Raw genomic sequence first — 15,004 nt, 5'->3', positions numbered from 1 at the left:
CTGACTGATCCAGAGAAGATCTGTGTGGAGGAGTGGGCTAAAATCCCTCCTGCAGTGTGTGCAAACCTGGTGAAAAACTACAGGAAACGTTTGACCTCTGTAATTGCAAACAAAGGCTACTGTACCAAATATTAACATTGACTTTCTTAGGTGTTCAAATACTTATTTGCAGCTGTATCATACAAATAAATAGTTAAAAAAGCATACATTGTGATTTCTGGATTTTTTTTTTTGAGTATGTCTCTCACAGTGGACATGCAGCTACGATCCTCCATGATTTCTAAAGGCAAGTGCATTTGTGTAGCAGTCTAGTCACATAGACTCAAGGCAAGTCTGTTAACCTTAGCTGAGTATATTATAAGTGTTTATCTGAATAGATTTCACAAAAACATTTTCCCCAAACTTCGCTTTAAAACATTTGGTCTGCAAGCAGTAATAAGTCACATCACTATTCAGAGCTCAAATGTAAATACAGGCTTGGTAGCGTACTGCTACCCAGACGTATGGGTGAGTCATGTCTCGGTTATTCTGGAGATAGGACTTATATGGCTTAAGAACGGAGCAGTGTTCAGTGAAACTGTCTGAGAGTTTGTAGTAACCCCAATTTTTCACACTGAAATGTATGGTTTGGGCTGAACAGTCACTGGAGTACAATTATAACTTTTAAAAGTCGAAGAACTTAACTATTACACCACAAATACTATATTGTTTCAGTACTTTTATTTTATTTGCTATTTGTACTACTGGCTGGATGCCATTCCATTGCCTCTGTACTTGGATACTGACAAGTAAACATATATGTATTAAGACAATATACATGATCCTAACCTAACCTAAAAATAGCTACACTTATTCAAATGAGCTGAAATGTTTCTAACATCAGATGCAATGACTATTGACTATTAAATTACACACTACACTTAAGATAATTAATCATTTTACTATGGCTTTAATTATTCGAACTCAAGCACAATCTGATTACTTCTTTTTTTCTCACACCAATGGACACTGATGCACATTCTAAACAGAGATGCATTAAATAGTCTTGGGGGCTTCTTGCTCCACAGTGGTAATGTTAGTTGACAGGTTTTTATGTCCAAGGTCTCGTATTGTCTTGAGACAATGTGTTGCAATCAATGTCCAGGCCGGAACACTGCTGTTTTCTGGTGATGTACAAATAATAACTATTTTCAGTGTCATTGACATGAATCGCAACTATCCATGTAGATGATCAATTTATTGCATAAAATAATTCCATCAGGATGCAGAATGTGTCTTAAAATATTTTAAATGTCAACAGAAGGAGTTTAATAGGAATTGTTGCCCACAATGAAATAAAGTGCATTAGGTGTGAAAATAGTTGTGGTGAAGTGTGAAGTAATGTCTGGTCTGATCTGCTCGAATATACATATGTTTGATAAAATAAAGAAACTGTGTGAGAGAGATGGAGAGAAAGATGGCCAATTTCTTTCCTCTTAATTTGCAGGTGGCAATTTGTCTCTTAGAGACTTCTGTATAGTTCCAAAAAACAGACTACAGAACTGTATGTGAATGAGCTGTTTATTTTTCTGCAAGTTAAAAACAGAAGGGGAACGAGAGAGAGAGAGAGAGAGAGAGAGAGAGAGAGAGTGATTGTGTGTGTGTGTGTGTGTGTGTGTGTGTGTGTGTGTGTGTGTGTGTGTATGACAGAACAGGACAAATATAACAGGACAAATATAACATTTATAATGAAACGTGTCAATTAAACCACACAAAGGTGCTCTGGCACTGTTTTCGGTTTTTCCAAAACAGAGTTTCTGAAACTCTGTCTGTATTATGTGCTTATTTACTGTTTATTATTGATTAGAAATGATAAGAAATGGCTGTTCTTTCCTGCTGTGTTTTACTGTTAATAAACCTAAAGCATAATAGTTTTAGTTATATGTCAGACTCTTTTGGTATGTCCAACAGTGACTCCTTGTTAAAGCAGTGTCATCAAGCCTTGGTTTGCTGCTCTTGAGTATGACAGTAGGTTTGCAGTGCAGATGATGCAAGGATTGCACACACATTGCCAAGCATAGAGATAACATACTCTCAAAAAATACAGTATATCTATACATTTTTGGATTTTATCCACACTTGTGCATTAAAATGATTTTAGACTAAATGCTTATTCATAGCATGTGTACAGAGAGAATACTGAGTACTGTACCAAGCATAATTCTGATGATTCAGCATGTCTTCAGCTTGTTGGAGTTGCTGCTACTATTGTTTAGTAACTGAATAAAGTAAAGAAAAAAAGGCCCAGTAAATGTGCTGTTTCAGTAAGGTTTCAGAAAGTTTGGCCATTGGGTTTTACTGCACATTCTAGCAAGACATTTCATGTTTAAAGGAACAGCAAGGCACAATAGAAAACTCAAACCAATAGTGTGTGGCCTGACAATTACCTAAAACTGCTGTGAAAAGACCACAAAATCAATACCTTCCACTTTAGCTTATTAGTCAGTTCTTGCCTGTCCTTCTCTGCTTAATCATTTTGTTTGCTATATTCCTGTGGTCTAAAGGACCTTATGTGTTTTTAATAGTTTCGACATTTTAAGGAATTTTAGTTACACTCTTATATGTTCCAATATCTGCAATCATCAAGTTCATGTTTTTATTGCAATAAACCAGTATTTAATCATTCAGAAAATAAGTAACTGACAGGTTGTGAAAAGGTTAGCCTATAACATAAAAATGATCTAAAACACTTATGCACACACAGTGTTCCATTAGACACAAACTAACACACCCAGTGCACCATTAGACTGAAACTGTATGGGAACATCAGTTTTACTGTTAGCATTCCTATAACTAAAATGCTTATTCAAAAGTAGTCAGACCCCTACATTTTCTCTTATCTGCCCTGATTGCACCGTTTTGCCTGGGAAGAGTTCTGTTTTTTCCATACTTCTTTTTTTATAGCAATTAAGGTTGTCACTGTGCTCTTAGGAATCTTCAATGCATCAGTAATTTTTTATAATTTTCCTCATGTGTGCCTATATACAATCCTGTCTCTGAGCTCTGCAAGCAGTTCTATCGACCTCATGGCTAGAGTTTTTGCTCTAAATGCATGTTTTAGTTGTTAGACATAATATGTTATAGAAGTGAAGAAAAGAGTGCAGGCAGGGTGGGTGGGTGGAGAAGAGTGGCAGGAGTGATTTGTGATAGAAGAGTATCTGCAAGTGTGAAAGGGAAGATTTATAGGACTGTGGTGAGACCTGAGATGTTGTATGGTTTAGAGACAGAGGTATTGAGTAAAAGACAGGAGGCAAAGCTGGAGGTAGCAGAGCTGAAGATACTGAGGTTTTCGTTTGGAGTGACGAGTATATTGAGGTATGGAGACGGATGATCCGCCAAGGCGACCCCTAATGGGAGCAGCCGAAAGAAGAAGAAGAAGAAGAAGAAGAAGAAGAAGAAGAAGAAGAAGAAGAAGAAGAAGGAGGAGGATGTGGGGAGGATGTAACTCAGTGGTTAAGGCGATGGACTTTGGACTTTGGACATTTTTCTTCTGCCATTATGGGTTATGTAGTGTAGACTGAAGTTGATCAAAATTAACTAAAAGCAATTTAACAAAATATTCAAAATAAAAAATAACTAAAGATGTCTGAATTCTTTCTAAAGGCACTCTAACTCAGTTCTCAGTTTAGCAGTGCTGAAGTATAACAATGTGCTCAATAAAAGCAGGCCTGGCGGTAGTTCCACCTGCAAGGATAATCATATGTTTATAATTCTAATAATAACAATGCATTTCAATTCCATACAAATTGTTTCTATAGTAACAACTCACACAGGGGCAAACAATATGGAGGCCTCACATAAACATAAACATATTAATAAAATGATTAATTATTATAATTGTTGATATGGTCCTTTTTTTTATTTTAAAAGGATTTTTCAGAAAAAGTCCTTCAGAACTGAATTATTTGCAGTTTCTCAGAAACGTTACAACCTGCATTATTTTTGTTGCTATATTTGTTGTATTAAAAGAGATGCTTGGAAGAAATGTATTTTACAATGTTCATTATCAGCAGTGGTGGATGAAGTACACAGACCATGTACCTGAGTTAAAGTAGAGATACACAAGGTAAAATATCACTCCAGTAAAAGTAAAAGTGCTCCCTTTAAACTGTCACTTAAGTAAAATGTTTTTGTCTTCAAATGTATATATATATATATATATATATATATATATATATATATATATATATATATATATAGTTTATTATATTATTTATAATTATATATTATTAATGTTTATATTAGCCTTGTATAATAGTTATAGTTCTGTTCACTGTGATCAAACTCATCACCTACTTCTCAATCCCTTAATGATCCACTGCAGTGGATCAACATGACTGAATTGGACAGCTGATACCTTACAGCCAATGGGAAAAACGAGCTAATATTTATTCATAATTAGATGATGTGCCTCAATTAGCACTCTGGAGATGTGCAGTGATAGCAAAGATCGATAAGATTTTGGACGTGTGTAGCCTCCAGGTTTACTCAAAGAACGTTCAACTGTAAAATGAACACTGAAGAAAAAGCTGCACATATGGGAAGCCATTTTCTCATGAATTTAATTATAGACAAAAAAAAAACTGAAATAGTTTCAATTTAAAGGAGAAGCAATTGGGTGAATATTACTAAAAGAGAAAAATGAAATAAATTAAATAGGAAAATAGTTGTAGCATATTACTTTATTTTAAATAAAAAAACGTTTAAATGTTCAATACAAATAGTTATTTTTTCATCAAAACCTGCATTTTGTTCTTTTCCATGGCTCTTTGCAATTACTCAGACAATAGCTGCTGATGAGATTGATTCAGTCATGCAGCTCATGGGTGAAAAATAGTATTATGTTGCTCCAGAGACCATGAGTGCTTAAATAAACTCGATGTCCACTATATATGGTTCAAATATGACATATCTACAGTTACAGGCAAATGTATAATTTAAAGGTAATTTTCTATGTAATAAATTATTTACTATGACATTAAATGCAAAAGAGTCTGTCTAGGTCTATTAGGTGCTATTTATCTATTTATTCTCCACCTTGTAGAAAAACAGATCATTTTTAATCCATTATTCATCAACTAACATTTCATCAACCTTTAATTACGACCACAGCATGTCTGTTGGCCAAATTCTGCTTGGTTGTTGAACTGTTTTTTCAGACCATTAGTGACATTGAAGTGCTTAACTTCCAGCAAGAAAGTTTTCGTAGAAGCACTGACTACAATGATATAATATAAGGTCAGATAAATAGATAAAGTTTGTGAGTCTCTGTAACGAAACATATGAAGTCTTATTTGTTAGAAGGGTAAGCACAATCACTATGTTTACAGATTTTATGACCTTTAAGCTGAACTGTTAAAGGTCCTGTACGTGTTCGACCCACTGAGATGGATGATAAGGAGTTAATGGATTCTGTTGTGACAAAAACTGACATGGTGAGCTTGGGTGGCAGTGCTGGGTCAATGAACCATTATAAGATGAAACCAGCTTTCATTACACTCCATGGTGAAGACCGTGACTTCATAACAGAGCTGATTTTGTTGTCTGGCATCAAATGAAAGGTCAGCCGGTATATAGAATGTGTGTAGTGTGGTGAGGAGCACAGCATGAGACAGGCAGCATGCCAAATCTAAATGATGGTTTTTGCAGACAGAAATGTAGTAACCTTTGCGTGTATTGTAGGTTTTTCTTTCCCCCAGTTATAACACTCAACGATTTGGAACAGACATGCAAATAAAAAAAATATATACTAAACAAAATGTACCTTAGCATCAAATATACACTAAACAGACAACATTTTGTGGAAACCTGACTATAAGATTCAATGTATTTTCTGAGCATTCCATTCCATTCCATTCCATTCCACAATTTGTTTCCATTTGCTCTTATATTACCCTCAGCTATTCTAGGAAGATGTTTCACAAGGGTGGTTATGGAGACTTTTGCTACTGGCTTGCTCATTAGGGATAAATTTATATGGATTAATTTATAAACAAAAAATTTGTATCTACTCCTGTAACGTTGCTTTGGAAAAAAATATTCATTGTTAAAGCGCATACAAATAAAAATTATAATTGAAATTGAATTTGTAAAAAGGGCTTTAGTAAATTCAGGTACAGATGTAGGGTTAGAAAACATGGGATGCAGTCAGCATACTAATAAATCCCAAAGAGTTTCAACAGACTCAAAGTGCAGGCCACTCAAGGACCTCCAACCCATGTTAAGCATGTATTCATAGAGCTCACTTTGTGCACAGAGGCCTTGTCATGCTGGAACAGGTTTGTGTATTCTATTTTAAATGAATGGAAAATGTAATACTACTGCATTTAAAGACATCCAATACCGCCAACTTTGTAGTAACAGTTTTTGGAAAAAACACATATGGCTGGAAAAGGTCAAGTTCAAGTTTATTTCTATAGCACCTTTTTACAATGGACATTGTCTCAAAGCAGCTTTACAGAACTTAAGAATTATAGGGAATTATGTGGATTTATCCCTGATGAGCAGCCTGGGGCGAATGTGGCAAGAAAAACTCCCGTAGATGGTATGAGAAAGAAACTTTGAGAGGAACCAGACTCAAAAGGGGAACCCATCCTCATTTGGGTGATATCAAGCGTGCGATCTTAAAAACAATACAAAACACCAGAGAGTAAGAACGACCATGAGCACCTTAGTGTGGGATTATGAGTAATGTCCTTTCTACAGTCTTATAGTCTGTTGACATTGTGGAACCAGGAGCTACTTCTCCATGCCAGAGCCTTTAAACGTTCAAAGAGGTCCAATGTGCAAACTCTACATGAAGTGGGATCCAAATGGTGCTAGATAGTTCGGGATGTTTCCAGGGTGGGCATCTACTCTTTAAAGGTCCATAATCTTTATGAGGTGGGACACAACTGAAGCTGGGGCAACCTTGGGATGCCTTGGGATGGATAGAGAAAGAGAAGCAGCAAAGAGGAATTAGCGTAGCTACAGTTTATAATATAAACAAACACAGTTGATCATGTGTGTTTGATTCGATGTTCTGGAGTACAAAATTATGATATGTGATTTGTTATGTATAGGCCTTGCTAAAAAAATTGGTCTTTAATCTGCACTTAAACTGGGAGAGAGTGTCTGAGCCCTAAACACTGTCAGAAAGACTATTTCAAAGTTTAGGAGCTAAATGTGAGAATGCTCTCTGTTTGAAGACTGGATAGATACATGGGAGCTAAACCATTTAGGGCTTTGATAGTAAGTAGCAATAGTCTGTTTTCAATTCAAAACTTAACTGGTAGCCAGTTTAGGGATGATAAGATTGTGGTTATATGGTCATATTTTCTTGGCCTCGTCACAACTCTGGCTGCTGCATTGTTTATTAATAAAGCAAGAAACCAACTAGTAATCCATTACAATAGTCTGGAGGTTATGAATGCATAGACTAACTTCTCTGCATCAGATATAGACAACATGTTTCTTAACTTAGCAATATTTTTAAGGTGGAAGAAGGCTGTTTTTGTAATATGGTTGATGTGAAGTTGCTGTTGAACTAGTAGTTACAGTACATCCTTCTAAATGCAAGTTGGATGGCACTAGATCTGACAATATTTCAACTAGAAGGCCACTCACAGGTTTATATCAATACATTATTTCTAAACAATGTATGTTCTATATATTACTATAATAACAACTTACACAGGGTCTTGCATAGTACTCAACATAAACATATTTTTTTAAGTGTTTATATGGTTTATTGTTTATATGGTTTTGTTAAGCTTTCTGTGAGAATAAGTTTATTTATGATTTATATAAGGAGTCTCCAGTGTTCATGCTGTATGAATAAAAAGCAACAACCAAAAAAAACCAAAGTGGTTATAACAGATCAAAGTGCATACAAAAAAAAAAAAAAAAAAAACAATTCAAATGAGCAGTCTGAGTAGGCATGGCATTAAGTTTCATGGCGGATTGCTGCAGCTTGATGGGTAAAAGCATCAGCACAGCACAATAGGAAGCTCCAAACAATAAAGCTTTTTTCACTCACGTATTTCTTAGCATGGTTTCAGTAACAAGCTCCACTGAATATTAATGCCGTTAGCTGTAAGATATACTCCACTCCATTATTCAATGACCGCTTCAAAAGATTTAACTGTTATCTCCAAAATGTTTGTAAATGCAGTGTTGTATTGTTCTTCTTGATTGTATTTGGCACCATCATTTCCTGTTTGACACCATAAAGCCTATATGTCCTAATGTTCTTAATTTGTGTTCTAGTAGCATTAGTTTCAACCTTTCTGAGCGGCCTGACAAACAATTTATCAGTAAGGCAGATGCCATAAATATTTAAAATGCCCAAGGGACAATTTAGTGGGTATGCATATTTATTTTAGGTAGGTTTATGCTTATTAACATAAATTGAGGTTGCTTTGTTTGTCCTAGAGAGTACTTTTTCCAGATCCATAGGTCAATAGTGAGTAATTTACTGCAAACTTGAGTCTCGTGCTGTTGCAGTGGAATATGTGGAAGGTCAGTTTGCAGCATAATTTTAATGTTGATTGATGCCTGTTAAAATTTTGAAAGTAGGTACAGGAAATTTTACAGTAAATATATGAAATGTTTGGAATAAAATTATTCATTGCAAACCTAATTATTAAAATCCCAGTACAAAATGGCACAAGACACTAAGCCATGTGATAACTTATAGGTTGCAGAAATTGTTTTTTTACAATAATCTTTAATGGGAGTTTTGTAGCTGCTGGTGTTTTCTTTGGTGCTGCTAACTCAAAAATAAAGACAAGAGACACTTGTTTGCTTTGCTTTTACTATAAGTAGACCTTAATCTAAAGGAAGTAGTATAATCAGCTATATGCCTAAAATTTCTCACAATGTTTTTATACTGGGGCAATTAATACAATCTCTATAAGTCTATTCTGTATTTGAGAGGATTTTATGCAACAGGTAGTAACAAAGGTAAGGTGAATTGAAAAGAGTTAACAACATAATTCCTTGCAACTATTAAATGAATACATAGATTTTGTTAAATGATATGTTGTCACAAGACCAACTGTAACCCTGCAGTTCTCGTGAGAATTTCTGCAGTAAGGGTGTGTTTACTGTGGGCCTTACAAAACACTCACCTTAAAAAGGTATGATGTGCAGAAGAATGAAACAATGAAGTGCATAAATTAATAAAACAAAGTCCTAATATTTTTTACTTTTGCTACTTACATTTAAAGCAAGTGCTTTAATTTTTCGCTGAAATAGAAAAGAAGAACCCCCCACTCCCTATCTACACTGTATAACATATTCAGCAAATTAGTATAAAAAAACTTACTGACCTTGCAGTATCATTACCCATAGTCCAGTTCTTATCTTAGATTTTTCTGGCATGATTAAAGTCATGTTACCTAAACTGAATCTATCCTTTTCCCTACCTTCTTCTCTAGTTTCTTTTTCGCTCTCTATATTTTAGGGAAAGTTAATCAAAACCAGTGGAGCTGTTACATAGGTTTTCCTATTTCAATTCTAAAGCTCACAGCACTGAGACGGCCAGTTGGAGCCAGTGTTTTTTATGAATTACCCTGCGCCTTTCTGTTTGACACTACAATCAACTGTTATCACCCCATACAGAATGGCACATCAATCATGGGTTGAAATCCTTCAGCACCTCGAGTTAAAACAAACAGGCCTGTACCATTGCTGCCGTTACCATAATGTGATTCATTGTGGTGAGTGGAGAAGTGGCAGACAAAGTCAGTATACAGTGCATGGCTGCCTATGATTTACCAATGTGCCGTAAATTGGAAGAGGGAAATCAATGGCAAGTGCTTTGCCTGTGTTCAGCTGGTTGCTTTATGATTTGAGCCTCACAGTCATAAATCAAGTCCGAGTGATGCCTATGGGCTTGTCACAGATGTTACCATGCTCGGTGCTAAATTAATGGGCTGGTCTCAAGGCGAGAGGCAGTTGAAAAGACGGGGAAAAAATGTATGAAAAAAGCCGCTTTGCGAAGGAAAGTGGAAAATAGGCAAACAGCAAACAACCATAATATATTCAGATATTGCACTCACCTAGAACAGCATTTAGGAAACTTGATCAAGTACAGGACATGCCTTAAGGTAGAAAGTAACATTTAAACCACTTATTTTCCCTGTTACAATTTTAAATTTCAGAATTTCTTTTAGTTTGGTTGCTACTATTGTGTTTGATTTACACACACAGGTAAAAAATAAAATAATCTTTAGAAACAGATCAGATTCTGTTTGTCCAATAAAATCTTTTTAGATCCTATTTACCATGGCAATGCAAATTTATTAAACCATGCTAATTTTCTTTTGAAAATTGTTTAGTGATACTCCAACAAAATTATTTAAAATGAGAATGGTTTAAAAAAAAATAAATAGGCTCTTTCTTTGTTCATTCAAATGTGTTGCAGTAACTTTTATATCAGACTGACATGGTGTGCTCTGCATTGGGTCTGTCTGTCTCCCTGTGGCCAGGAAAGGCTCTGGATATAAAACACTTACTCAAGATGAATGATGGGATAAAATACTAGATACCTTTCTCTATATTGTATGTAATGTATTCAATAGCTTATGTATGATATGCAAATGAATGCCTCCTACAGAGACACATTGGCAGTCAGTCTTCAGATCAAACCTCTCCAAATATTTCCACTGTCAAATTAAACTATCTAATAACATTTACCATTGCAGTCCTTTTTTAGATCTTCACTGTTTCTCAACAATGTGAATAAATTTAATGCCAAGAACACAAAAAAAGGGAAGCCATACAGGAGTGAGTGTGTGATAGAAAAATCCAGTTTTACAACATGCCCCACTTGATCTCTATCGAAATGTATAGAATGTGGCACACATTATGAACCGGAGTGAAGCACACCTTCACTTCATGCAAAGGTTTGTTTATGTCGGTGTTTATTGATCTACATCATTTTGCTCACGGACCACGTCAGACGTATTGACCCTTTCATTGTCCGTCGAGCAGTTAATGTCACTGCACTCGGCTCAAGCCAATCAACACATCTCTTTCAGTTTCTCCTTCTTCACATAAGAAATTGATTGCATTGCACTGATTGTCCTCCATACATAATAAAGAGGCTGACACAACAGATGAGACTGGTCGCAAAATATGCACACAAAACCACTCCAGCTTAAATAAGTGCTATATAAAATAAAGTACAAACAGCATGAAGAAAAACAGTGTGGCCAAATGAAATCGTCATAAAAAGCCAACATTTTATTTTGCAGTGAACTGTTGCACACATGCTTTTATAGTCAGTTCATCAGACTTCAGACATGACTTCAGGCTTATATGCCATTCGGATGTTATGCAAGAGTTGCACACATCTGCCTAAATCAGAGATGTGTCTGGGTTAAGTGTAAGTCTGACCTTGGAATTATGTGCATTTTTCTTGGGTGATATCAGCACAAGCAAGGAGCTTTATTAAGTCCAGCTCCACTGTATGACAGTTTGATATTACCACAATATGCTAGGTTATCTGTTTTTATGATTGGGCTTGTAAATACATAAAAAAAGTAGAACTCTATTTCAGGCCAATATTAAATGCATAAATATGACACTCTTAATAAATGAATAGTCCAGTAAAAGTGCACACAAAGGTACCATAATCAGACAAGACACTATAATCACATAAGACAAGGACTTAATCAGACACATTGCTTCACAAAAACTGGAATTTCGTGTATAAAGAAATGAGTTTAATTAAAGTGAGCTGTAAGTGTTAGTGATGAGTGCTCACGCTACTTATCCTTGAAACTGTGGTGAGGTTTTCTTTACAGAAGAGCACACAGAATTAACAAAACCATTGTCAATCTTTTATTAAATCAGCCTCGAAACAAAATAAATGTATAATAAAGGAAAATAAAAATTACGTTCTGAACACAACTTTTGGAGCACAATATTTTAAAGAACCCCAATTATTTAGATGTGCTGCATCAAGAAATATTCTCTAAGCATTCATATAATGTTAGATGCCATAGTGTTAAAGTAAAAAACAAATAATAATTTGATCATTTATTCAGCAATATGTTGACAACATACTAGAGTCATAAGATGTTTATTTCAGTGACTCTATTGATTCATATAAACTATATGGACAAAAGTTTGTGGACACCTGACCATAAGATTTGGATGTGCTTTTTGAACATCATATTTCACATTTAGTCCCCATTTGCTGTTATAATAACCTCCCTTATTTCTGGAAAGATGTTCCATTAGATTTGAAGTGGAGATTTGTTTCAGCATTCAGCCCCAACAGCATAAGAAAAGTTTAGAGTTTTTGTCTTTTTTATTGGTAACTTGTCTCTTCCTTTTATATCATATTTGTAAAGCAAAATCAAACACCCCATAAAACTCATTTCATTCTGCTGTTTGAATTTTCTTCATTTAATCTCCTTTGAGCTTAAAGCCAATAGCAGCTAAAGAAAAATACAATCTTAGGTTTTTCTAGTCAAGAAAAATGCAGCCACCGCATAGTTATGAATTACACCTGAAATGTGCAATCAAAATTAACACAAAATAAGCAGGTACTTATTAGCACCTTAAGTGTTTAAAATGGAATACAGTGAAATATAGTGATATTAAGAACACTGACTATCTAAAAAAAGGAACAGTCTATTTATTGAACAAACTGTGCTAAATTTCAGCAGTTTGTTGTATAATTTTAAACATGTTGAAATGAACACTTGACTTGGTTTTGGTCTTGTTCAAATTGTAATGAACGGAAATGTCAATTTGCAATCACTGACAAGTCCAGTTGAATTACTCTGGACCTTTCTGTATGGATTTCGATCTGCAGACTTTGCTGCACTGATACATTATATATCTTGTTTAAAATAAGATTTTTAATAATGAATTGCTCTTTGCTTTTCATACTCTTGCAGTTCAGAATCTCTGTGCTGCATGGAGTCTATTTAATATGATAAATGCAAATAGATCTTCCTCTGCTGCAAATAAAAATGGCTCCCAGGACTCCATTTGAGAGCTGCATATACTGCTAAGGTGGCACAGAGATCAGCTCATTAGGGCTCACATTGTTCTTACCTTCTTCTCACTGACCACAACTTATTCCCATGTAACTTTAAAATGATTCACAATTATAATAATATAAAAAGTTTTATGTATGGTTCCTCAATAATCAGGAAGAGGCTGATTTCTGTTATATTATATTAGCTGTTTAAAATACAATGAAGACTATGTCAATTGGTTTCCTTGAATAATTTGAAATAGATTTCTCCACCTTCTCTCTCTCTCTCTCTCTCTCTCTCTCTCTCTCTCTCTCTCTCTCTCTCTCTCTCTCTCTCTCTCTCTCTCTCTCTCTCTCTCTCTGTTTCTCTCTTAGTCTCTCCCTCTCTCTCTGGATTATGAAGCACAGAACAGAAAGGTGTCAGCCTACTTTTTTCCTAGGTCCCATAGCCTACCTTTTTATTGACTGCATGTGAGTGCCCTCTCCCACTGAGAATCATTTTTAAATGTCACCTTGAAAAAATCTAGTAATAATTCATTACTGTTCTTTGCAACAGGATCCTTTCTATTGCACTGGAGATCCATTACATTACATTCACTATGCAGACTGGGTAAAAGATTCTTTTATCCTCACTTGCACTTGGAATTGGCCACATCAGAGCGATTAATTACCACTTTGAACTGTTTATATGCAGTATGGGAAAAAGACAAGCTGCTGTTTATGGCAAAGTGATGGAAAACAAAAGGCAAATGAAAGCATACTTTGAGCAGAATTTCAATGCGGATATTTCCGAGTCATGGTGCATAGGATTTTAATATTCAGCAAGACATACCCATTATCAACTCAAAAATAAGCTCATAAAAATTATACTTAGGTTTTATATGCACACATTCCCACATTTTATAAACAGTCAGAAACCTGGTGGCCATTTTATGCCCAGTAGTACTGCCTATATTGTATGCTTAGCACGACCCAATATTATCATAGCCAAGCACTAAACAAGTTTAGTTAGTAAGCTGTGGTGTAAAGAATACAAAACACTGAACTGAGTAAATACATCTTTGAAATGAATTATAATAATTATATAAGTTGTAAATATAAATACAAAACTATAATAAATAATAATATAAAAAAATATAATAATATATATTTATATAAAAAATGAAATAATCTAGTTATGCTTTACAGACTCTTAGTAACGTTTTGCCTATTGTCCACCCTGAGATCTGAAACCTTGGTTTACCTTTTAACATTTTTTTTCACATTAGCACAAAATAATACATAATTTCATGAGAAATAATACTCACTTAATAGAACATTGTAATGAATAAGGTTAGGTTAATGCGTTAATAAAAGGTAAATCAGCTTTCTTTGTCTATTTCAAAAAGGCCAAAAAATAAAATGGAGCAATTTAGATGTTGGATAGTGCACTTACTTACGCTTCCACAGTAAAGAATAAGCAATTAGCCACACAGTGGTTCCAGCAACCAAGCCTATGATGGCGCCTGGGACATAGCTCTGAGGTAAATGTATGAACTTCAAAACAGAAGAATTCTACCACTGGTTTTATACAATAGTTTCATTGAATTCAATTGTCATTTTTTATCATTATTATTCAATTCCTTTTTTGTAACACACTTTTTTTGTATAACACACAAGTGGCAAGGAAAAGTTCCTGGAGACAATATTAATAAGACACCTTAAAAGGAACCAGACTCCATAAGGACACCAGATATTTTTTCGTTATATTTTCAGCATTGTTGAAGTCTGCACCTGTTCACAAGCCATCTTCATGGTTAGCCAATGGCTATGGATCCATGGAAAACTACATATGTAGGACCATTCACAGCAGCAACAAATAGTTTTCAACTGATGAGAACCAGAAAAAGGACATTATGATGGCCCATTAGAGCGTTCCAGGTCAGGTCAGGATCAGTATTATCTTAAAACTACAATATGTGTTTCTTGTAAGAGAGATAGAGAGAT

The sequence above is a fragment of the Silurus meridionalis genome, chromosome 8 (assembly GCF_014805685.1).
Source record: "Silurus meridionalis isolate SWU-2019-XX chromosome 8, ASM1480568v1, whole genome shotgun sequence".
Taxonomy (NCBI): Eukaryota; Metazoa; Chordata; class Actinopteri; order Siluriformes; family Siluridae; genus Silurus; species Silurus meridionalis.
The sequence above is the reverse complement of the archived record's forward strand: the minus strand, read 5'-3'. Positions refer to the sequence as shown.